Consider the following 26,204-nt stretch of genomic DNA (forward strand, 5'->3'; position numbering starts at 1 on the left):
ATCTTGAAGTCTGTCAGTTCCCCTTCCTCTGAGTATCTGGCATCTGCAGTCTTAATTATCAGGCTGGCGGAGGGAGTGCACCTGCACTGGTGGGTTTATACATGCATGAAGCAATTGGCTGTGGGGGGGAAACAGTTTTAGTTGGTAATGTGAGCCATTCTCACAACTGAAATGTTCACAGGTTTAGGCATTACAGCTGCCTTAGACATTAAGGTGTCACAGCTGCACAACTGAAACTTGAAGTACTTCAAGTACATCCGGGCTGACGTTGACAGTGAGCAGGCAGACATTCTTCTCGGAGAGGAGTGGAGCTGGGACGTTGTCTTTGAGGAAGATGTCAAGGCGGTCCTTCACCCGCTTGTTTTTAAAATACACCCTCTTGTCAAAGGCTTCAGACACTGGCAGTAGGCTGGATAGCCCTTTCTCAGTCCGATTCCTTTGCAATTAATCTTGGCTGATCACCCTCTGGAGTCTTTTCTACACACTGGAGCTTAACTGGCGAATCAGCTCTCACAAGCGTGAGGAGAAAATAGCAGGCCTTTGAAAACTCAATAGGGTAATCCAGTGTGTTATAAAAGCAAATGTTGCCGAGGCTGCTGTTCGGCGCAGAGAGACTTTTCTGTTGTACGAAATGAAGGGCTCTAAGGTAGAATCGCAGCTAGTGCCTTTTTTACATTTATTTTTTCAAAATATTTTTTTCTCGGGTTGAGGTGAAGCCTGAAATTCAGTTTGCACAGGCCTTTTGGCTGACTGCTCTGGAGCTGTCTGGTTGTCAGCTCGCCAGCTTTGAACATTTCACAGTGAGATGTGTGAATTATACGTTTTTAGGGTCCTGGAGGTCAAAAAGCACCAAAGGGAGAAAGCTGTTTGCCTTGATTGGTCTTTGACCTTCAAGCGCTTGAATCCTTTCTCTGATTTGAAAAGAGGTTTTTCTGTTTTGGGGGAAGTGGGGAGGGGGGAGCCTAGTTTGAATTGCTTCCTTTACCTTTTACAAGCAGTAAAAAAGTACAGCTTAATTAATCAATTATTGGATTTTTAAAATCAAATGTACATCTTTCTTAAATGTATCGACCATCCAAAATTGCCCTTAAGTGTGTTGATGATATTAAAAACCTGTAGTAATGGGATCTGGGAATTGTTTTCCAAAGGTACACATTTCTTTAAAGATTACTGGATGATTCAAAATGATTGGTATTAATTTTAATGATTGTTCGTTAGTTACTTGGTCATTGCTGATGCAGTTTTTACTGGACATCTCTGAATTGGAAAATTGTTTTAAAACCTTGCAAGCGTGTAGACTTCTAAGAAACATAACTGTTTTTTTCCTTCTCCTCTACAGTAAAGTTTTACACATAGGTCAAGGAGCAAGGTGTTGAGCCTGGAGTCAATTCCATCGCTACTGCTGGATAGTGCAGGCATGTGTTTTTCCCTGAGGATATCTGCCTTTTGAACTCAAATTAATAGACTACTTTTGCACAGCAGAAGTCATTTAGATCTGGCAGTTTTTTTTTTAGTTCAAGGCTAATAGTGCTGGTTTCACTTTAGAAGTCATTTAAGTCATTTTTCCTGAATGACATGCAAAATAATATGTGCCCCTAAATCCAGAATCACTTTGGGGGCTTGGTCTAAACCCTGTTTCGTCTCGCCCTTTCTTCTGTATTCTGCTCACACGAGTTGGGCTCTGACGCTGTGGAAGGAGGTTGGCATCACAGAATGAAGTGTTTTTTTTTCTTTTCCCAAACGGATGATGGATGGCTCTGCAGTCCAGCCTGTAAAAAGATTAACTCATTTTCTCCCACTCGGATGTTTCCTGAAGGGAGAAGTCTTCTTTCCCAATTCTCAAAGGCAATCTCTCTTTGCAGTGTTTTTTATTTTTTTGGCATACACATGCCGGCTTTTTTTTTTTTGGTCCCAGTGGAACTCTTTTCCTAAACTTTTATTGAATGCAGGGACTTTTCCTTATGAGCCAGATCCACCTGAAGACAACTCCAGCAGAGATAAATCCTGCAGCTTTTTTTCCCCTTTTCTTTTTCTTCTTGTCAAATCGAAATATAGTTCTGCACCCAGCAGAGGACAGCTTGTGTTGTAATGCAGGATAACAGCACATCTGAAGGGTATGTGGGAATGTCGTAAACGCTAACGCCGAAGCTCAGAGTACTGTAGGCCAGCAGAGCTTGAAACAGTCTTTTTTTTTAATGCTTCATTTGTTAGGCCTAATAATATTTGGGCGTTTTATCTTGTTTTACAAAGTGTAACTGAGTGTTCCTGGATTAGTGATCATGCTTAGTGTGGATTGCTAGCGGTGTGTTAAGAATTCCCTGTTCCTTTAGGGATGTGTTTTGTGAACGGGTAGTCACTGGATTTTCCCAGCCCTTACCCTCCCTCCCACCTGCCACTCATTTTCAGGGCCTTTCTTCTGCTCTCCCAAAGTTAGGAATTCCACCACGTTCACTGGAAATCGACCACCAGACCCTCAAAAAGGGGGCGATTAATTACTGTAGCATCAGCTGTCTGGCTGGAGACAAAGTGAAAACCGGCAGCCGGCGTTCGGGAATATGGTCTGCCTGCAGAGCGTGCTTTTATAGCGTCTTTTAATTCCCTCATCCTTTGTGTTGGCCTGGCGGATGTGAAAGGAAATCTGCCGGAGAGGATAAAAAGAATGCCTACGAAGAGAAATCCTTTAAATATTTTGGTGCATTTGCTATGCTTCAGAAATTGAATGACGAGAGATATAATGAAGCGGTAAAGCAATGGTTGTGGCCATGCCAAGTTGTGTTTTTTTGTCGGAACCTGAGAATGCCCAGCCTTTCAGACTCTTTTGCACATCTGTCCCTCTTTAACCAGGCAGGTTTTATTGCTCCTAGAAATGTTTGTGTAGGGGGAAAAAAATCGGAGTAGTAATCGGTTTGCTTCTTGGTAGAGCTCTCAGGAGAGATGCAAGCCAAGGCGTCCCGTTGTGGGCTAGGTTATGCTGGAAGTGATTTATGTTGAGATAAACTCTCCTGGATCTGTTTCAGTCACTTGGTCCGTTTTCATTCAGCTGCCTAATCGGCAGAGAACAGGAGTGGCGGTGTTATGTCCTGGTTCCTCCAGATGGTCTGGCACACTCCTCAGGATGGCGGCTGCGTTGACCAGCTTTCTCTGAAGGAAGACCTGTCTCTGTAAGAGCCAAACGAGCTGCATGTGCAAACTCCAGTCCTCCCACTTCGCATTCTCAGAGGAATCAAGAGTAAACAATCCTGACCCACAAGATGGGATTAGAATCCTTATCTGCACCAGAAGATAGAGTTTAAATATTTATTTAACTTAACCAAACCCTAGGATTCATTTCTAAATGTTTATGCCTTCACAGACACCTGGCCTGCAGGGCGAGAATGGTCCGGGACTGAGTAAATCTCTCAGCTGTATGTCAGAGACCTCCTCTCCTGACTCTGAAGAATAATTAGCTCTTGAAGGAGGGAGGAATTACAAAGCTGGAAAAAATAAAGCGAAACGTAACTAATAGATCCTTGTGTGCTGTCAGGCTGCTGCTTCTTGGCTTATAAATCTAATTACCAGTTTCTGTTTTTTTGTGTGAAAAATAACTGAGGTAAAAGGCTCTATGAATTTGGTTTTGCAGAGGTTTAATTAAATCGTTGAATATGTTGTACTTCAACTTCAGAAGCTTTGTCAAGGCAATACTACAGGGTTTGTTATGGCTTTGCATTTTAATTACAGTACAATTGGGTGCAGCTGCTCTTAGCAATAATCCAGTGTAAATTGTGGTGTGAACTTGGCTTTATCCAAATGTCTGTGTTTAGAGGCATATGCATGTTTCTTCCCTTAAATGATCTTGCTATGATTTACCTGGCAGAATACAGTGTTGCTCATTTGTAAATGAAGCTGTTGCCATACCTTGTAATTGTCAAAAGCTCCATGCCTATGTGGCCAGCAGTTTGAGAAGAATGTACAGTGCAGCACCCAGCTGTCGGGTCAATTTTGATTAAGTGCCTGCTGGAGAAACGAGTGCTACAACGAGGGCAATTTAAGTTCACGGGGGCTGAAAAATGTGTTGTGCTGCCAACGCTAAGGACCTGGAGAGATAGCACCCCTTTGCAATGAAAAATGTTTTCGGAAAAAAAAAAATGGTGAATTACTTCTGTTCCAGGATTCACTGGGCACAGGGTAATGAAGGCAGAATAATATTCAGCCCAGATATCCTGTCATGGCTCATGGTTGGTTGGTTGGTTGCGAGTGAAAAGGGAAGCCACCCTCAAGCTGGAGATCAATAGAATTCTCAGTGCTGGACAAGAGGACTTTTGTAAAAGGACAATTGTCCTTATGACATGAAGTGACTTCTGTATTTTGATTAGCTTTTATTGGTGATGGGCTCTGGGTTAACACCTTACAGTACCTTTTAGTGACATGCCTCACTCTTTTTCACCTTGGGGGTCCCAGTGGAATGGAATATGTCTTGCTTTAGAGGAATTATTATATTAGGTTCAGTGTCAAATTATGCAAAAAAAAATATTTTTTGGAAAAAGAAAACTTTAGCTCTTGAAATTATGAATACATTATTGGCATCTATGTCGGATAGGAATTTTAGGTTTCCCTGACTGTCATTTCCAACTTTATTTGACATTATTGCTAAGGTACAACCTTTGATCAGATTTTTATTCTTTGTGGCTAAAATCAGGCAAACCTTAGTCATGAAGAATGGTCTTGTCTTACAGCAGTTTATGGTTGTTTTTTCCATAAATTCATGAACTGGATCAGATACACAGGAGAACATAGTCCTCTCCTTTTCTGAATGCCTGCTGCGTGTCCTCAGCAGTTTGATACACCTTAATTGGTTTTTAAAAGGAAAGGAAATCTCTAGCTGCTGTCCCAACGATGAGGAACGAGGTCAAATTCAAGACCAGAAAGGTAAAGGCAACGCATTTAGAAGATGACGTTTTGAAAAACACATTGTGATTTTATGTCTAAGAATATAATTGCAAACAACCCAAAAAGTTTTTGACATTAATTGTTGGATTTATTCATTTTGTTTGTCGAATAAATACAAGGATTTAGGTCATCAGTCACCCATTTGATTTGGAACCATTTTCTGTTTATTAATCTCGCACCCTTGTTTCTGTGGCTCCATTGTTAAATAGAAGATTGACCTCGATTACGTCTTACAGAGCACATGAGCATGCTCAGCTGATTGAAGGGCTTCTAGGTTCAGCAGAGACTGATGGGTATTATAAGGAAGACTGAAGGTTTACCATAATCTTAATTAGATGCACACTAGTTTGGGACTTATCAACTGTTTAGCTTGTTGGACAGTGGAATTATACAAGTGCAATAGGAACGCTTTATTCTTTCTTAAAAACAGGAAGTCCTCCATGTAGCCTAGTTTAGACAAGATATTGTTGAGCATATAGATGGGTGAAGCTGGATTCTGAACGCAAGCAAGAATTATAAACTCTGTCTAATGACTGATTTTGTCGTTTCCTTGCAACACAGAGTTCAATTTTGCAACTTGCGCCGAATCTCGAAAAATGTGTTTGCATATTTGTATCGAAATTGTATCGGGCCACGTCAGTTGAGGTTCAAGCCCAAACTTGTCAGACATATTTTATCTTCACAAGCTGGGGAAGAAAATGTACCTGCTACCCAAGCTTAGACTCTTTCCCAGATCATGACCCTTCAGTGCAGGCATATTGCCACGGCCCTGAAGACCATGGGTAGAAACTCTTGTGGCATTCCAGTCTGCTGTAACTGTTGTACTGCCGTGGGAATAACCATCGACTTGGTATCCTGTAGGATCTTTTCATGAAAAGAGGCATGAGTTAAGTGTTAGGCAAAATATAAGAAACCCATACATTGGAATATTAAATCTTTGCTTTTTTTGTTTAGTTGCGGAATAAATATTGAATTGCCCAGAATGAAGTTGAAATCTGCAGATCAGGGAAGTGAAAGGAGCTTTTTTAATCCGTATCACAGCCACCCTGCCCCTGACTTATGTCCCCTGAACAGGTCTGATTTGTCTCTCATCCTCGACACATGAGAAGTTTAACATGCTGGATGCATTTTGGCAAAGGTCCCTTCAAAGCTGAAAAAAACCTTGGAATGTCATTAAATTCTGATGTGTACAGAAGAACAAAGTAAAGCCCCTAGCAGTTCAGTTTTCTCAGTTGTTTTGCAATTTGAAGATATAATTTTCATGTTAAAAGTGTACATTCCAGACAGAGCTGTTTGGCATTTTGCTAGTTAGATCTTCATGGACTTAATTAGGTCTGGAATTAAGCTCCAGTAGAATGAGTGTTTGGAGTGGCAGTTAGCTCTGACAAGCTTGCAGCTCCTGGTGACCTGGGTTTGATCTGGGTTAGGGGTGCCTTAGTGGTGCGCCCGGGATCCTCCTCCCTCACAGGGATGTGCTGGCTAGGTTAATGAGTCTCTTAAATTGTCCTTCAGTGTGGGAGCGTCCACTGGTATCATGTCCAGGGTGTATTCCTGCTCTTAACCAGTGAGTGAGTGGCTGTGATCGTAGCTGGGGGGTTGAATTTTCTTTCTGTCGCATCCTAAGAGTTTTTACCCTAATGAGGCAGGATTGTGCAAGATTTAATTCTTCCTCTACATTTTATCCAAAGCAATTTGCATTTGTACCTATTCATACAGCTGGGTATTGTACTGGAGCAACTCGGGTGAAATAGCCCCGACCTCTACTCTGCACTGCGTCCTCTGCTTGTAACTGGAGGGCTAGGAATTCAAACCCAGCACTTTTTTAGCCTCTTTTTATAGGGGTGGGCAATGTAGCTCAAAATATTCAGCAGGAAATGTGGGTTAATGTGTCACGATAAGCTGCAGTCCTCTCTTATTATTCAGCCAGATCTGGGGCAGAGATTGACTTTGGCAAGTCGGCTGTAAGCTGCTCTCTGTACAGCATTACCCCAGAGGCACAGGCATGCAGCGGAGAAAACCAGCCCAAATGAAAGTGACGACAGCAGGTTATAAAGGTTATAAAGGGCAAAAAAATGTTTGGATCGATCAGTTTCAACAATATGAAGGCTGTTTTCTTGGGACAGGATACTGACCCCAAATCATGCATAAAGTACATGGAAATTGACAACAAAAAATAGTTTTTGTGAGATCAGATTGGAGATGATACAATCCAGAGCATAGTATTCTAAGATCTTTGCAGTTGAGTAACACATTTCAAGAGGCTGAAACTTTCAGATTTCCAGGCTAGAAATTGTGATCAGACAGATTTATGGAAAAAAAAACATCAAAAGGATATTTTAAAAACAGGCATCTCACCCACATCATGATATTGTATCATATTCACCCCCATCCAGAGGAAAACCATATTGTTGAGCCCAACTCTTAGCGCATAAACGAGTGCTTGGGTTTTCTTCCAGGTCAAGAGGTCACTCGAGGTCATCAGGGAAGGGATGCATGTCTCCAGTGGTCTAATTTATGTGAATATTTTTCTCACCTTTTGCATCCATCTTAGAAGTGTACAGAAACAGTTCTCGTAGGGACAATCTGTAATAAGTGTTGCTGTCAAAATGAAAATCTAACACGTGTGGGTCTGTGACTCCTACAGAACTTGTATATAGTTATAGAATTCTTACAGAATTCAGCTCTTGATCGCCAACCCTTTCCATAAACCCATTCAGCAATGAACAGTAATACGTTTGGTTTCCTGTTTTATTGCAGTGTAAAATAACTGAGTTGCTACTTTAGACTAAAGCTGCCTTGAGGAAATGATAACCGCGGTTCACTTTATGCCCGGTTCCTGCTGTCTCATGTACGAACTGTTCCTTCAGCTGTCATGGAAGTGTGGGTGGGAGCCCAGTCCCATCGATTTGCCCTTGCTGAGGGATAGGAGGCAGTTCTACACCTGGTTTGAATTTGTTTTCCTCACCTCTCACTTGCTGGGCTTTGGAAGAAAACGAGCAGCAGCTTCATTGAATCATTTTCACCAATACTGCCTGCTACATGGGGGGGGAACAGGGTCTACAAAAAAAAAGCACAAAAGCAAAATAGTTAAAAGCTTCCTAAGAAAGGCATAGTGGTTTTTTTTAACAAGGGTTGCCTAAGGAACAGGACAATGCTTTTGTTTTTGGTACGCTTAACTACTAAAAAGACTGCTCTGCCCTAAAACAAATCTCCATTTGTTAGGTTGTAACGTGTGGCAGCAGAGGGGCCTACAGAGGAATAGGTCTCCAGAGGGGTATAAATCACTCTAGCCCTGGTCTGCTGCTCTCTTAATCTGCCTTGCAAGATGGAAAGAAGCAGTCTCAGCTTACTGACGTTTCTGAAGATGCCTGACCACCACCACCACCACCACTACCATGAGGCACCAAGAAACGCTCTAGCCAACAGCGGAAAGTGAGGATGGAAAAATAAGAAAGAAGCGAGCTAGCTTACTCAGAACTGCTGTGCATTGCGGGGGAAGAAAAGTTAACTTTACCAAGCGAGAGCTCTTTGATGCTTTCCCCGTTGGGTCCTGCTGAGCTGTGTATTCAGCATGTCATGGTGTAAAAGAGTCTTCACGTTGTCTCCTGCCAGGTTCCTGGAGGATTATCACTGCTTTTCACCTCCAGTATGACATGCTGGTGATACAGTGGCGGTAAGTTTTTTTTTTTTGTTAATATGGGGGAAAAAATCTCCTTTTTGTATTCCTTTGAATTTGTGTCCCTACGGTTTCTTTATAACTTCTCATGCCTCATCGATCCTTTCTCAGTTGTACTTTGGAGCGGATGTGGGTTTTTTTCCCCCACTTCAGTCTGAGCATAACTATTTTGATTAACATGACAAACGTCATTTTCAAAGCTGGCTTTGTTTGCTGGCTTTCCTTTGTTGAGGACGTCTGCGGGGATGTTTTGGAGAGTGTATTTCCGAGGGTGGGGCCAGCTATAGATCAAAAGCTGATGTCTGCTTTATTCAATGCGGCGGAAAGCAAGGTCTCTTTATTTTTCCATCGCCATGAGATCCAAGGGATTTGTGCGACGTTGACTTTTATTTTTTAAAAATGAACGCGCAAATAGTCGTATAAATGTAGGCTTGTCAAGAATATTTGATGTGTTTGTTTCCACGTGTAAAATCCCACATTTTGTATGTTTAATGGAATAAAAAAAATTAAATATGTGATATGTAGGGGGACATTGTACATTACATAGAATGTACATTACATTTTGTGATCCGTTACAGAGCACTGAAAGATATTTTAAAGGAAATCTTCAGGGTGTTCTAGTTTCGATCGAAGTCATCAAAGCAAATGTACGAAAGTTTGCTTTCATGCAAAAGCTACCTGCATTTCGATCAAAGACTCCAGTTATACACTTTGCTTTTTGTAAAGTCTGTTAACTGGGCCTTTCCAAACAAGCGGTTTGGTTTTATTGAGTATGATAAGCATTGTATGTATCTCAAACTTATTTTTACTTAAATGTTTTTCTCTCCAAGCATCTTTTATCAAATGCTTGGGTGACAAGTGAAAAGGTGGAAAAAGTAAGCCTTTTTATACTTTTTCACTTCTAAGCTTTTTTTTTCCATAAAAGGATATTTGAAACCATTGTCTGGTTACATTTATAATGTTGTTTACAGATATTTGGTTTTCAATGGTAGTTCAGGACAAAAACAACCCTTTTAAAATATGAACGGTCCCAGACATGAAAAGGGCATTGCAGCTGGGTGACTATTTAAGATTCTGTTTTCACTGACCAGACTAAAGTAGCATCATTAGCTCTGGCAAATTACCACGGTGTCATTGTGGTCTAGCCATGGTACATTAGTGTCCCTTTAAATGTGGCTAAACTGTGCCTATTCATTTGTAAAGGAGAAGGACCATTGGCAGATACTTGGCAAGTCACACAGAAGGGCTATTCAGTGTAAAAGAAACGACTAGTAGAAAAGAATGTTATAAAAAAAAAACAAGGGAATTTTGAAACCTCTCACAATAATCAATAGAGCAGATCGTATTGGAATTTTTTTAAAAAAAGCTTCCAAGGCTGTTTAGTAGTAGGCCTGTTCCAGTCTGAGGTGGAGGTCAGCCACACTTTGGTGGTGGTTGTGAAGTTGTTTTGCGGTTCTGTTGTGTTGAGTGGAATCCTGGGTTAGCGGGCCATGAGGCTTGGCTGTTTCACTGAAAGGTGGAGACGTGGCTCTGCATTTCTGGGTGGTTTTTTTTTTTGCTGTTCAGTCACTAGGTTTGTAAACCCAAACTGTAAGGAACAACACCAGCTTTTCATTTGTTTGATATGTAATGTGACGCTCCTCTTTTCCTCCTGTTACTGAGGTTGAATTTAAGGCGAGGAAAAGGGTTGAGGTTTTGACTTAATGCAGGTGGAAAGCTACAGTTCATTTGTGTTGCTCCTTCCTCGTTTTTTTTTTTTAAACTAACAGACTGAACTAGGGTTTGCATTCCTATCTTTGTAGTCATGTTGTCGCGGAGCAGATTGGGGAAATTAAATGTTATTTAACATTATAAAGTACTAAGCCTGAAGAAGATGCCTGGTAAAGTTTATGAAACATGGCTTAAAACTAGACTAGTCTCCTTGAATAAGGTACAGTACAGTCAGGAATTGAATTAATTGTGGAAGACTGCTGTATACATCAGCTCCAGCTCCTCTGAACCCTAGACATGAGCTCCCAGTTGAACTTAGTGGTATTTACAGCTGGACCACACCATGTTTCCCACAGTGCCAGTCTTTGTATGACTGTCAGGAGTGCTTATTGTTCAATTGTCGGGAGACTGCACTCTGTGGGTCACTACCTGACCATATGGAAGCTGTTGAAAAGGGGATTTGCTCAAAGCCTTCCCTGATTTTGTTGTGAAGAGATTTAGTTTTGGTTCATCTTATGTGCTTTCTGAAAACTTCAAATGATACGTCAAGTGACCTGAAAATAGCAATGCCTTTGTAACAAGGTCAGGGTGAACTGAAGATGTCAAAAAACGGTCTGCTTCAGATCCCTCTTAATTTAGTTTTTTCTTAATACAAATCCACTGACCTGGAAACAAGGTTTTACAGAAAGCCAGAACACAGGCACTTTGATCAAATCAGAAGTGCTGGCCTCATAAGAAATGGATGGGAGAGAAGACGTCTGTGCATAATTTGGAATGACATGTGGGCAACTTAAGGTGTCTTGTGTGTGTTTAGAAGATCTATTGCGGTTTACTGTGAAACAGTTTGGGTTAATAGGGCAAACAGTATGAAAGTATGTTTCGATAACCCTTAATTTTATCAAAGGTTCTCAAACAAACACAAGGCTTTCCTAAACCCTGTCTTTTAGGACCCATTTCAATAGTGCATTTAGAACAGGAAGGGTCAGCAGTGGGGTAAAGCGTATTAATTGTGAACTACTAGAAGTGCCGTTGGACTACAATATTCAGACAGTGTCTCTTCTATTGAGTTGGATATCCTTGGATTAACTCCCTCCAACTGTACAGAAACAATACTATTACATCATACACGTTATTCTTTGAAGACAACTGAGCTTTTGTCAAAAGGAAGATAACACCCTTTAATACATGCATTTTAAACAAATCAAATTATGTCATTTTGTGCTTTCACTCATGTTTGCTAAGACAAGTGCTCACAGGAGAAACCAGTTTCTTCACAGACATCTGGGATGACAGTTCCTTCTGTCTGCACATTGGTGTGACCATATTATCTTCTGATCAGCCAGAGGTACCCTTATAAAGCATTGTCGCCCTTCCTAGTGTGCAGAAGAAAATGATCATGTTCCATCAAGCGCCGAGGTCCTCTGAGAAGCACAGCGGGTTCTGACTATACTGTACCAATTTAATTCTTCTACATCCTGCCTGAAGGAGCGTTTGGCTTTTGTCTTCACATCATCAGTGTTAGCCTTTTCGCCCCCCCCATCCCCCTCATCCGCCTCAGATATCCGAAAAACCTCCTAACCATTTAATCATATATATTTCCTATTCCTGTTTTGGAAAAATGGGGCTCTCTGCGATATAGTCTACTTTTAACCTGAAACAATACTGGTTTAATGGAGCCCAAAATTCTTTCTACACGTTTAGTGCTGTAAATGTAAGAGGTTCAAGGCCAAATAGGAGGAGGGTACTGGTTCAAATCCATTCCTGTCGCAGTTTTCTATTCATTATTCAGCACACTGACAGTTCTGTAGCTGCTTTGGAACTTGCACTGAAGATGATGAACTGATGTGCCTCAAGCAGGCACAATCTGAGGTCCAGAAGAGGTACTGTAGCTCACTCTTCTTACAAAGGGACATGCCTGAAGTCAAAACCAGCCGAGTGGCATTTTGTTAGTGCTGACTCTTTGGGAGATCGTTAAAATGTTTGTCTCCTCAGGATGTGGGGGAAATATGGATTTGGCTTTAAAGCTCTGTCACTTTCATGATCCCATGTAATTGCCTCTCCTTCATTTAGGAAGGGCTGGAGCTGCATGTCAATCTTTTACCTAATTATAGAAGCAGTCTGTACTACACCAAATACATCTCGATCTGGAGAAGCGCCATTATTTTATGGAAAGGGAGCATCGGGAAACTAAAGACTTTAATCTCTTTAATTTTTAATGCTATAATGACAATGCCATCAAAATCAAGTAACTAGAGAGAGCCAAATATATTAAATATGAAAGAACACAATCAGTCTGATTTAATCACCTTTTTAACTCCGCCCCCAAAGGCGTTGAGCTGTGAATTCTGAACAGAAATCTTGAATCCAAAGGCTTTTTTGATTCCAGAAACGTTTTGGAAGTGTGTTATTGTAATGCACTTAATCTGAAAAAAAAAAAGACAATCTGAAAAGGTAGTTTATTTTTTGTACCTTCTCAGGCTGACCTTAATCTTTTGTACTACTGTTGATCTTCTTATTGACAGATATTTTTCTAATGTGATGCAAATTGTATCTGGTGTGAATTATTGCTTTTATTGGTTTGGTTGATGGTGTCAAGGTTGTACCAAAGGCATTGCCCATTGCTAGCAGTCATATCACCCTGCATCTCACAGCTGGCAGCCCACTGAAGCTCAGCAGGTGTGAGCCTGGTCAGTACCTGGATAAGAGACCTCCTGGGAAAAACTAAGGTTGCTGCTGGAAGAGGTGTTAGTGGGGCCAGTAGGGGGCGCTCACCCTGCGGTCTGTGTGTCTGTGTCTGTGACAGGGACACTATACTGTAAAAAGGTGCCATCCTTTGGATGAGACATAAAACCGAGTTCCTGACTTCCTGTGGTCATTAAAAATCCCAGGACGTTTCTCAAAAAGAGTAGGGGTGTAACCCCGGTGTCCTGGCCAAATTCCCATTGGCTCTTACCAATCATGGCCTCCTAATAATCCCCATCTCTGAACTGGCTTCATCACTCTGTTCTCCTCCCCACTGAGAGCTGGTGTGTGGGGAGCGTTCTGGCGCATCATCCAGGTGGGGCTGCACACTGGTGGTGGTGGAGGGGAGTCCCCATTACCTGTATAGCACCTTGAGTGGAGTGTCCAGAAAAGCACTATATAAGTGTAAGCAATTATTATTATTATTATTATTATTATTATTATTATTATTATTATTATTATTAATAATATTATTAAAGTTCCAAAATCTGTTGTCATTATTATAGGGGGTGGTGTCTAGTTGTGTGGATGCTCCCTGAGCCCACATTTCAGTTTTTTTTTTACCTTGTGCTTTATAACGCTGTGCTGCTGATGCAAATAAACATACCGGCCAGCTGTATAGACCTCGGGGTGCTAAGGTTTAGGTTTAAGGTGGTAAGTCTTAGTTTTCACTATGAAAAAACTACAGTGCTAGCTGTGATGTAATTTCACATTGATATTGGTGCTTCTCTATATAAAAATGACGTGCAGTGCAGTGGCCAATTATTTTGAAAATTTAGTGGACTTTTTGATTTCTATTCCACAGTGACCTCACTTAGCTTTACTACCTGACTGCTCTTTTCGGGGTGATTACAAATACAAAGGGGTGCATTGTCCCTCCATCTCTGAGTGAAGCATTTGGTGAAGTTCGATTCCATCTTTCGACTTGTGCAACATGGAAAATACCGATCCCGCATCTCAGCAGGGCTGTGACGTCCTTGGGTTTTGTAAATGACAACTGACAGTCGCACTACTGTAAACCTCATCTCAGACCTTGGTGTCTGGAAAGTTTACATTTCCTTTCTTCATTTGCATATTTTCACTTCCGCTTGGACAGACTCAACCTGAGGCAGACGAGTCTTCGCTGTACTTCCAGCGTCTTCCTTTTTAAAACTGCATGTAGGCTGTTGCAAAGAGTATTTTGGGGGGTTTAGGAGGACATTTATCACCGATTTCTGTATCCTAGAATAGCTAAATGAATAAAAAAGCATCTGTTTGGAGTGGTAATAAAGATCATCTTTCTAAGACATGTTGTCAAGGCCCACTGGTCCACATTCACTTTTGAATCTGTGGAAAGTTTTTTCCATACTGTACTTCAGCTTGACTATCCAATTTGAGAAAAGCAAAATGATTCATAAGAACCTGAAATTCATAAGAGCGGAGAGGAGGAAAAATATATTCATCTCCATGTTCTCACTGCCTTTTTACAATTAATTAAATGGGGGTTAGAGACGAAGACACTTTTTTTAGTTTTAGCAAGAATAGCCCTTTATCTCAGAGGTACATTTTGACATTTTTTTTTATTAAAATGTTGAACAAAAAGCTAATAAGAAGAGCTGACTTTCATATCCAACTTCAAGACAATGCTCTAATTGGAATCAGCAGTACAACATTTAAGTCATGAGGCTTTTAATTTTACTCTATGTATGCGTTGCTGAAAAAGAGCATGTTGAGAAGATTAAACATCTGTCCGCTGTCAGAAATGCTCTTCTTTCTGGTAAAGGTCAAGGTAAATTGGAGCCTATCTCCGGAGCTTAGAGGACAAGGCAGGATAAATCCGTTTTAACTGACCCCAGTTCTGCTTCTCAGCATGTGTTTGGGAGGTGGGACGAAACTAGAGTACTGGAGTAAACCTGCGTGGACACTGGGAGATGTTTGTAAATTCTGCGCAGAAGGACACAGCCCCAGTCAACTGTAGTTGAAAGTAAATGCATTTCCAACCCCATGTAAGTCTGTACTGACATTTGTATATTGACACGATTGCTGACTGTATTGAAGAGAGGCTACAGGATGATTAAACGATCACTTTAATTCATGTCACGTGAAACTGGGATACTGCACTAAATGGCATTTACAAGTGTTATAAACAACTGATTAAAAACAGTTACCCTGTCTTCAGCGTTTTTTTTTTCCTATTCTGATTTCATTAAGCACCCGGTAAAAAAGTGATTTCACCATTGCTAATGCAAAAAAGGCTTAAGTGATTGTGGGAAAGAGTGTTCTGAGTTCTAAATATGTAAATCCACTTTATGGGTCAGGTTAATGTGCTGTTATAACGGTGTTACCATTTAATTTTCAGCTTTACTGGCATAATGGTCTTCCATCAAACAAGCAATAACAAGAAATAACCAGCATAACCATGCACAAATTAATAATAATTATTTCATCTTATTGTGCTTGTTTTAAATCCATTTCATATCTGTTGTGTGATATTTAAGGAACATTGTAATCTTTAATTGAAACGTCTTCAACCATATCTAATTTTCTTGGACAGTTTTGAGTTTCTTTTAAAATGATTATGCAGGTTTTAATATTTTGGTCGTATTGCTAAATTATTCAATATAAGATGTAATACCCTTTTTTGTTTTACATATTGTCTGGTTTACCCAACATATCGTTAAATAACATCAGTCAATTAAACCTGCTCCTGTTGTAAATCTAGTGATTGGACGCAGTGTCCACAAATTTGTCGTCTGTCACTTCTGTATTTCGATGCTAGCATGTGGGATACTATTAGAACAGTACGCAGAGTTGTAAATCTTCAGACAATGTGTGCGTCATCCCAGCAGATTTAACAACGCTATTAAATTATTGTTTCATGCAGTGTGACTGCCAACAGACTCCACATAGTTTGGGGATTATTTTAGTCCCAAAATGTAGCGCTTTCATTGTGTGAATTACTCATGTCGCTCTTGTGCAGTTTAATTACCCTCCTCTGTCGCTGCTGGTAAGCACTGCTCGGAAACACTGGTTACAGCTCCGCAGTGGCCGGTATTGTTTGTAGGGACTTGGTGATTTGCAGTGGGCTCTGTCCATTATCACTTGAATGTTTGAGCATCCTGACACTGGAAAACTTGAAAGGAAGTACGATTCGTTTTCCTCTATGGTAATTCCTAGTTTAATTGAAAGCTAAGCATTCCTGATTAGGATCTAAATGTCTCGTCTTCAATAATGTACTGCTGACATTGATGTGAGAGAGTTATGACTTATGGTGCTGGGTGGTGTTGCCTGTTTCAACTTTGCGTATTTGTGTCTTCGGAAAACCTAACCACTAATAAATGTGTTTTTCTCTGGTGAACAAACACAGACAGGAGACGTGATGTATCAAACCAGGCAACTCAAAATGCTGGTGCATATTGTGGCTTGTGGTGTGTTGAAGTGGGTGTCATCACCTTCGCAGTATCCACTTTGCTTATTAACTTCTTAAATTGGAGGGAGTTGTCGATATGTCACTGAAAGAAGAGGAATATTTGTGTCTCGCTTAAATGGTTCCAAAAATGTTTGGTGTTCCCAAGCTGTGGGACAGCAGTGTAAATGAAGAGCGCTAGGGAGCAGGTAGCAGTCAATCGAAAGTTTTTGAATCTTTCTCAGGTGTTTTCTTTGACAAATACACAGATTAAAATGATACCTTGGGGCTGTTTTTAATCAGCATGACTTCTATGCTATGCAAGTTTGATTATGCAGATTTTTTTATCTTTGCTTGCATATTTCTTTCGTAGATTCTTCCGTGAGGTTGTTTTCTAAATGGGGGGGAAAAAACATTCAATTTTCATTTGCCAGAGAATAATCTTTAGAAATTGAGCTCTCCAGCACAGCATGGGTGCATTAAAACTCTACATCTCCTAGATTTTTTTTCATCTTTAATCTTTTTTTTAAATAAATGCTCATTGTTTCATGAAGGCGGAGAGACCTAAGTGCTCGACTGGAAGGTAACACTTTTAATCAAGTGCAATTAAATAATTTCTAGAAAGAAATAAGTGGATGCAGTCAGTGGTGACCTTGACGTGTGCTTCAGCAGCCTGTGATGTACTGATCTCTGTGGAGGCTGACTGTATTGATGAAGGGCCTCGAGCCAGGTAGGGGGCTCACAGCAGATTGGATTGCATATTCATGGGTTGTAAGAACAGTATTTCACAACGGCAGGCAGAGGCAGCTCAGTGGACAAGCTCTCCCGTGTTGAGGAGACGGAGAAAAGCCGAGGTGTGGAGAATACTTGAAAATTAATTTTGGGAACGTGAAGTGTCGGGCGCTTGGTTTTGGTCTGGAATGAATCCATGGCATTCCATTTCACTTTTGTCACAGTTCATTTCCCAAAATTAATTTTAGAGTCTTTGCTTGAGTATTACCATGTACTCAGTGTCTGCAATGGACATTGCTGCAACTACAGCCAAAAGTTACAAAGGTTCTAGACATTATACAGTCTACCTGCTGTTGTAGTTGTTGCTATCTAGTAGTTTGTCACTTGGATTGACTCTTAATATTGCATACAATTTCAGAGGATGGCTACTACTAGCAGGACTACATATATTACAGTGCGATATCGCATTTTTAGTTTTTCCCTTCATTCTGTCCTCTGGAACTGCTTGTACTGGTTGTGTGGGATTAACTACTATTGATCATTTGACATTTAAAAGCAAAAAGTGGCAGCTTGGAGTGAACAGCCCCTGATGTTTTCTTTTTCTTTACTTCTTGTAATTGAGCTTCAGGGCAATCCTTGCAAAATGCCTTCAGTGAAAAAGATCTTAAACATCTCCTCAGTTTCTCGGATTTAGATTTATCTCTTTGCTTTGAAAACGGTGACTGTGCTGTACAGTCGGAGCTCGTCTTGTACGCAGACCACTGCGTGGCCATTGCCAGCTAATCTAGAAGTTCTCCCCCAGCGTGTTTTGCTGTGGTGCCGTGCCCAGGAGACGTGTTGCCCACACCTGGCTTCGGCCTCCTGCAGGCGTGAGCTTCAGAGAAGACCCGAGCTCATTCGAGAGGAGATCTGGTGGAAACAGCTCTCCACCGCGTTTGTGGCCTGAGGGGCTGTGAAGGAAGCATTTTAAAGATTTCTTTCAAGGAAAAAAAAACACTCTGTGCCATGAATGACTGCAGGCATGTGTTGAGAAGAGATGTTAGGAACTGCTGATAAATGTTAGGCTGTGGCACTGAAAGCCCAGGGGAGACTCATGAGGTGTGGACCCAGCTGTGGCACTCGTAAGTCAGTCTAATTAAGAGTATCGCTCTGGACTAGCAGCTCCAGCCTTGTCTCTAGCAACTGAGATGTGGTCAGAGTGTGGTCCATGAGGAGCTTCGTTACAGAGTCATCCTGGCAAACCTTTCCAGCTCTCATGCTAGAGTGCAGAAAATCTTCAGAGCCCGATGAAGGCTATTAAATAGCTAGCTGAACAGTTAAGGTTTCCTAGTGTTCTGTCATCCTTTAAAACCCAGTTACGCTGAAATATTACCTGCAGAATTTAGTGTGGTTGGATAAAACTGTTTTCTGATGTCCCACTGATTTCCTCTTTTTATTTCCTAATTGTGGTTAATTAGAGGTTCACACGACAATCGCGTGACCTAGTCGGTGTGAGGCAAAACAAGACAGGTTTTAGAATGAACCGCTGTTTGGAAAGAATTTTTGACAGCCATCAGAGAGGTGCATTAAAGGCTTGTTTCAGGAACCTCAGCAGAGAAACAGTGCCTCAGAGGCTGATGACTGTTTTAACTAAAATTCAATAAATGGGACTCGGGGACTAGCTAAATTGTCGCTTGTCCAATACTAGGATCCAAATTGCTTGTCTTGGCTTGGCTCTCAAAAGGAAGACCATAGTTTTTCAAAATGGGCTGAGAAGAATTTATGGTCCCAAGCAGAAGTTACATTAAAAGGAAAAAAATGTAATGTTCCATTGTGTTTTGTATTGCAAGGTTGAAGCCAGAACTTCAAAGTAGACCTTGTAATCTGATAAAAAAATGAGTTTGGTTGCCCTTTTACAATGAGAACAAGGGAGCTATGAATGATCTGGTCATGTCTGTCCTGTCTCCTTGGCTAACGTGATACACAGTCTGCTTGTATACTCCGTCTCTGCCTCAGTCTTCAGTATCTACCTGTTCTGGCCTTCTACAATCCCTGCTTTTCTTTCTGCTTTCTTCAACACAACCACCATTCCTAATGCTCAGCCACTCTAGTACAAAATCAAATTCCTCTGTCTGTACACACCAAGCAACAATTTGGAGCTCCCTCCTGCAGCAAACAGTGTTCGTCCCACGATAGTTGTGCCATAGTGCTAACATGCAACAAAAGACGCAACTGTGATGAGTTGGCCTTGCTGAATAACCTAATTCCCCCCTTCCTAACTCTCCAGCCTTTAAAGACTACTGCACTCTCTCTAGCAGTGCCTTTAACATCAGCAGCAGTTCACTGTCCAGGGACACTGAAAATGTTATAAAGGCAGGAGGCTTTGTTGTAGTGCAGAGTTCAATCACAGGGATAGGGAATTCTTTGTGGCTCCAAACCACTTGAGCTGTACAGTATGCATCATCAGCGACAGATGACAGTATAGCACTTTCTATGATGTTGTGGAGGAAATGGCTATTTATTACCAAGTAAATGGTTTCCTAGTGTGACAGCAGTGATTATTTAAGTCTTTATAATTAGATAGATATAGCCCACAGTCTGGGAGTTGAAATGCCAATATTTCTTTGCAGCTTCACCGCATTATTTCAGGTTTTCTGGCTCCCTCTGTGCTTTTATAAGCTCTGTAGCACTTTTACACCAAGAGGAAGATGTACGATTTGTACACGTTTAGTGTTGCAGGGGTGAAGAGCATGACCCCTGCTGGGATTCTGACAGCTGACGGGCGGTAACCAGGGAACCGGAGCCTGCAGGTATGCCCCTCAGGTAGCGGCTCAGGGCCGAGACCCTCGGGGCTCCGGGCCGATGGAAGACCTTCGGAAACGTGCCATCTGTCTGCGTGGTGGAGTTGCCGCTCGCCACGTACCTTCAAAGACGTGACACGGGTGGCCCTCGCCGTCACAACTCGGAGAGGGGGTCACCGGAGGAGAACGTGCCGCGAGCTGTGAATGGAGTCCAGCGGTACGGGCCGCGGGAACGCAGAGAAACCCATCGGGAAGCGGAGCTGCGCCAGGGCGTCGGGACACGGGGAGCCGGAATCAGAGAACCGTCGGGGTGATTTAGTGTGACGTGAACCATTTATACAAAGCTGAATAATTGGCTTTTAAAAAGTTGACAAGCCGGGGAAGGAGGTAGATGGTGTTTGTCAGCTGCACTGATTAAATCCAGCCTACCCACGTCGGTTCATACGAAACCTGTTTCAGGGGGCAGGGGGGTTTCATTTCCAGGCCTGGCCTTTGAGGTCATGAAAGTGGCCTTTTTGCTGATGGATTCATGGCTGTGGTAGCAGGAAAGCTGGATTAATAACAGTGTTAGACATGGCTGCTTATTGCATTTGAGTTATAGTTTTTACAGTTGTTCACCTTTAGATTTCCTCATGCAATTAGCTAAGGAAGGATGTAGTTAAAAAGAATGCAGTTTTATTAGACCTTGCCATGTATTCCTTTTATTCTTTTCTGGTTATTCCAGGATTTTCTTTGTCGCAAAATGGATGAACCTTTTAATATTGCCGTTTTGTTCGTTTTAACTAATTAGCATGCCATTATCATGTTCTTTTAATAAGCAGGCTCCTTTGAATAACTATTCACCATAAGAACATTACTTCTGTATTGAATCTGATCCTAATCAAATTGCATGTAATATATATATGAATACATTTTTATTCCGTTTTCACCAACTTTTTTATTATTGGTCATCTTGGATTTTACTCACCCTGTAAAATACAGTTGAAGCTGCAGATATCTTTGTTCTAACACAGAAGGCATCCTGGGTTTGAAGCAGGTTGCTGAAAGGAATGAATACTTGTCATAAAACATCTATACATCTGTATTAATCTTAGATTTAAAAATGATGCCATCAAGAGTTCTTTGCTGTAAACCGCGAGCATGTCAGAACTCCGTCTGTTTCTGTTAATTACAGTGCTTCCCTCATTCAGCAGGCAGAAGCTGCCCAGTGTCATTAGAGTCGTGCTTGGGCAGCTTTAATTTTTTCTCAGAAGCTTCATTAGTTTCAATTGTGTCTCAGACAATGGTGCTAATGATTTGTGCTTGGCGATAAGCACCTTTCCTGCTAGCACATCAAAGCATTTCAGCTGCTGTATTACAGGTCACAGTTTTTTTCGACTTACAGGTATGTGCAAGACCACCTGCAAACCTAGTTTCTTGATGCCTCCTTCACAATTGACAGGAAGGAGTGTTGCTCTTGTATCTTCCTCAAGTGGGCTAACATTCTGAAGGCATGGAGGAGGGGGCGTTGTTCTGAACTCTTGGTTAGATAATCGCAGGCTCGGATCCCGTCTGGAACCCACCGTTGCTCGAAACAGTGCAGTGCAGAGTGCGCTGTGTTCTGCGGTGTGTTTCAGTTGACCACTTTGTTCTAGATATCCTTATTGCAATGGAAGGTGAGGGAATACAAGAATTACTGTAAATCCTATTGAAAATCTGCTGACCACGCTTTTATAGGTAAAATAACACGCGTTCCTTTTATCTGTAACTTCCCTGCTTTGGGTTCCACTCTTCCAAAGGAAAAAAAAGTCAGTTCACCTTGTTTAAGTACAGTTGCTCTTGGGCAGGGAAGATTATTATTCTAGCTATAAAGCTTCTGGTATTAATCAAGGTGTGTCGCTATCTTTTGATTGTTGTACTGATTGAACTTCAAAGGGGAAATGCTGGAGCCAAGGTTAAATATGCTGAAATTGGAGAATTGAAAATCAAGGTCTTTAGTAGTTCTTAAATTTAACCCAGTGCTGCATATAGTACATATCTATTTAATTTAGTGATTAGGATGACAAATCTATGGAATACTGTCAAAAAATAACATTTGATGAAGAAAAGAGAATTCACAGAGACTGAAGTTTAAATTGACCAAAGTGCAAATGAATAAAAGAAATCGCAGTTTTGTAGTTAATCATGTTAAACAAAATGCCTTAGGGTATCAAAATATCAATAGAGCATCTTCATTCCTGAAAACTCTGAAAATTAAAACTTGAACTATTTAATTTTTAAAACTTTTAGCCAGCCCCACACCAGCTGAGAAACTGTAGGACATTAATGAGCAGGACGTTTTAATAATCTGGACTTTTTTTCTGCAATAAATGGACCTTTTTTGAGGTAGCCATTTTTCGGACGTAATCGGAAGGTGCTGTATTTACCCGTTTGCTTGGTGGCAGCAGTCGTTTGATCTTCGGCAATATTCAGCGTTTGTTCCTTCTCTCGCCTGAAGTCTCAGAACACCTCAGGACGCAAAGCTGTGCTGAAGGGTAACGCGATGGTGACAGTATGTTAGAGCACAGATCCATATTGAAATGTTCAGATGGCTGCAAAACAGCAGAGAATCGAGTGCTAACTTGTCCCGGAGGTATGAAAATGTGATGTGTTACAGATTAATTCAAATTCCACTTTGTTACAAAATACAAAGCGGTGCATTCCTGGACACATTCAATGGCGTTGTAATTCAGTGCGTTCCAATAGGTTTTTTTTTTTGTCTTGGAAAGCCACTCTTACATGGTATTCATAAATATGCCATTCATTGAAGTGAGCCTGTATAGCATATTTTCCCTGCCAGGTTTTCAGAATACCAGCGCCTTCTTACAAAGCCAGTCTGCACCCATTTCAAGTCTCTTTTTCTTTCTCATTTTATTTTTGCCAGTGTGTCTGTGTGTGCGTGTATAGTCCACATCTGCATAGCTGTCTTGGAGAAAGAGGCGTTATTATATCCCTCTGTTCCTGAGTAGGCATTAGTGAGATTTTGCGGGCTGAACTATTCAGCGAAATTAGGCACGGTAAATTTAACGATGACCGTCTGAGCTGGGCAGGGGGTGGGGTGGGTGAATGGCTGGCTGGAGGAAAGTTAACGGCCATTAGGGGAGATTGTGTGCGTTGAGCAGGGGGCAGAGAGGGGCAAAGTGCCGGACACACCCCCTCTCCTCGCAGCTCTCCGAATGAGGGCTGGGTGTCTCCGTGCCCCGGGGCTGGGTAAGGACCTGGATACTGTTTCCAGTCGCCCTCAGTCTAAAACCACGCTGAAGGGCTCTGAGGGGCTGTTGCACTTAGGCTCTTAAAGCGCTCGGGCATTGACTTTCTTCTGACATGCAAGAAAGGTAATATCCGATTTTTTTTCCTCCAGTTGCAATTCATAAGGTGTGGGTATTGTTTTTATGATGATGGTGATTGGTTGTAGTAATTTTTTGGCTTGGTCCGCAAGTTCCCATTTTAAAAAAGAAATTGATGTGTTTTTTTTATACGTGTGTGTGTGTATATATATATACAGTATTGATGCAGCTACATCTCCAGATTGATGAACTTTATCATTGGAGCCCAGTAGTTGTTTAAAGGGGTGGTTTTGGATGGGGTTGAAAACCAGAATAGGTGGAATAGCAGAAGCCCCCTGTGCAGGTTTTATCCTGGTAATATTATGCCAAGCAGTGCTTTGGACAGTAGGTCTACATCATGTTTGTGTTTATGTAACAGGGTCCAAAGTTATTGTATGGTGCGTTTCCATATCGAGCAACAGTTCATTTTATTTTAAGGGATACGGATTCTACTGCTACTTTATTTCTTAACAATAATGTACAAGTGCAGAACAGTTTAGCATTCATCTGGCATTGGTACTAATGCCAAGGTGACGTCTATTAATCAGTTGGTCCTTTATTTTCGTTGCTGGAATGAGGTTTTAATCGGTCCAGGCTGTCCACTCAAGCTTAAGTGTTTTTGTATGCAATCAGTATCGAGTCTGAGGACCGAAAGACCTGAAGTTTCAGAACCTAGGAACAAAATAAGAGTTCTCTTCAGAAGCACAACGTCAATGAAGTGAAGTTTCTCAAACCGGTGCCTGAGGATGTCGGTTTGCTGTAAAGTGTCTTTTCTGATATGAAGTATCTTGTTTAAAGGCAACAGTCGCTGATGAGCAAAAGTAATTTAATCAGGATCTAATTGATTCAGATGAGATTTGAATGAGGTAATTTTCATTAAATTGTAATGAAATTTGTTCCTTGGGGTTTCATAAAAAAAAAAATCAAGTCAGCCCACTCTTTATAAGGTGTAGCTCTTAAAACAAAGGCTTTTTTTTACTGGATTACGATTACTGTATGGAGTTTTCAGAGGTAAGCATTTGTGAACTTAATGACTCAGGGAAATGGATAGACTTTAAATGTAGAATAAGTTTTGAAGACTGTCATGCCCCCAGTTTGGTTTAGCATTTGGCTTCACTTACCAAGAGCTTTTTGAATAAAAAAAAAGATTTGCTGGTCTAAAATCCTTAAGGCATTCTAGCTTTCTAACCGGATTCAAAAGACTCATTTTTCATTTAGAAATACCCATAGTTTCTTGAATCTTATCCAGTGGGCAAAACAGTTATTCTCTTATATCTGTTGAAATGTTAAAAGTAAAGAGATGTGTAACTCTAATAGGCTATAGATGATGTGATTCTCTTAAGTGAGTTTAATTCGCATTCATAATGTAAAATAATTATTACAGCAGAACTTGTGCCACTGCATGAACTTATTGTCTCTTGTGTGAATGCTTGACAAATACCAAATGCATTATTTATAACACAATTTTATATACTGTCTGAGAATTTCAGTCAAACCTGCAATGCTCCATAAATCATGATAGTGAGCTATTACATATAGTCAACAAATTCTTGATGTCCCTCTGTACGTGGGCAGTTAGCATGATGAGACTGCTCCCTAACAAGTACAATTTCGTTTTTACTTTTCCACATCTTTAACACAATACATATGTTTTATTTTTTTCATGCCCAGATTTATTCTTTTCTCAGTGTGAATTTGCAGAAACATTTCCACTGCGTCTGTGAAAGACTCTCAATTTAAAACATTGGTGCCGGACATACAGTACTTAAAAAAAATAGTGGATTTAGAATTCTATTTCTGTAGTTCTAAACTACTCCAGTGTTTTACCAAGGTAAACCAGCCAATCCTGACACAAAAAGCATAGTAAAAATAAGCATTTCCTCAAAATCTCCCATTTTCCAAAAGCAGAACTGACTGTGGGGTGGCACCCCGATTTTGCCTGGCTTTGCAGTGAATGAAGAGCCAGCAGGGGAGCAGAATCAGTCACGTGTGTGTTAATTCACACTACAGTATGGACTTGCACGTTCTGGATAAACTCTTAGTGCTGCCTTGATTTCAGGTTAGCACCAACAGTGACAAGCCCGGGACTTGCAGCCTCTGTCAGCGGTGGTTAGTGCGCGAACACCTGACAAGATAGTGTTTTGCATTCCGAGGCCTCATCCCAGGCTCTTGTTGACTGGTGCTATAAAACCATGATGCTCTCAAGCATGATCTTTTTATGTGCTTCAAGCGCAAGCGGCCTCCCCCATTTCTTCTGCTTGGAGGCGGGGGTGGGGGTGGGGGGTGGGGGTTGTCATTCGGGATATAAAAAGCTCAGTGGCGTCCCATCAGTAAGCCCGCGTGAAGAGGGATGATGCATTGTCATGTCACAGAGAGGATCTGTCTCCTCGCGTCGCCAACACTTTGCCAGCCGGTCCCGGCTGCGGTCTGGGTCATGGGGAGAAGCTCCTTGAGTGGCCTGTGCCTGCGGTATCCGGCCGGAACGCCGCGCTAAGTGCTGGGGCTCTCGGAGGTGATGAATGGACACTCATCCGGTGCCCCTGACTGGTCTGCACTCCAGAGCGCTGCTGCTGTCAACTTGTGCAATGAGGTCCCAGCGCCGAGCCGAGCCTGGAGCGTGCTCTTGTCTTGCTGTAAAGTCCACCTATCGCAGGGCTTGTTCGGGGGAGAATCTGCGCTCTCCTTGGGGGAGGAAAATAAGATACTCAGCACATCAGTCAGCATAATAAATAGCTCTTGGGTATCCACTTGGGAAATGTTATCTGGGTTCTCTCACTGTCGGGGATGGGGCCTGAAGTGTGCTTTAGGGATTGAATGAATAACAGTCGCTGTGCTCAAGCCTGGGGATGGTGAGGCTTCGTCTCTTTCCTGCGTTGTCACCAGCTGTTCTCAACTTTGTCCCTGTGGCA

The 26,204-nt window shown here is 41.5% G+C and overlaps 1 protein-coding gene across 3 annotated transcripts in view; it reads left to right on the forward strand.

Moving 5' to 3' along the window:
• Window positions 1-26,204, forward strand: part of sema5ba (sema domain, seven thrombospondin repeats (type 1 and type 1-like), transmembrane domain (TM) and short cytoplasmic domain, (semaphorin) 5Ba) — a 111,907-nt gene that overhangs the window by 22,480 nt on the left and 63,223 nt on the right. The window contains exon 2 of one of the 3 annotated variants that reach the window (XM_088606117.1): window positions 8,539-8,599. The exons of 1 other annotated variant lie outside the window; for it this stretch is intronic. The gene's annotated coding sequence lies outside the window, so the exon portion shown is untranslated. Of the gene's footprint in view, window positions 1-8,538; window positions 8,600-23,029; window positions 23,305-26,204 lie in introns of those variants that run through there. One more of the 3 variants, XM_088606116.1, reaches the window with a different exon arrangement.

This window comes from Lepisosteus platostomus, chromosome 14 (genome assembly GCF_059453375.1).
Source record: "Lepisosteus platostomus isolate fLepPlt1 chromosome 14, fLepPlt1.hap1, whole genome shotgun sequence".
In the NCBI taxonomy this organism is placed as follows: Eukaryota; Metazoa; Chordata; class Actinopteri; order Semionotiformes; family Lepisosteidae; genus Lepisosteus; species Lepisosteus platostomus.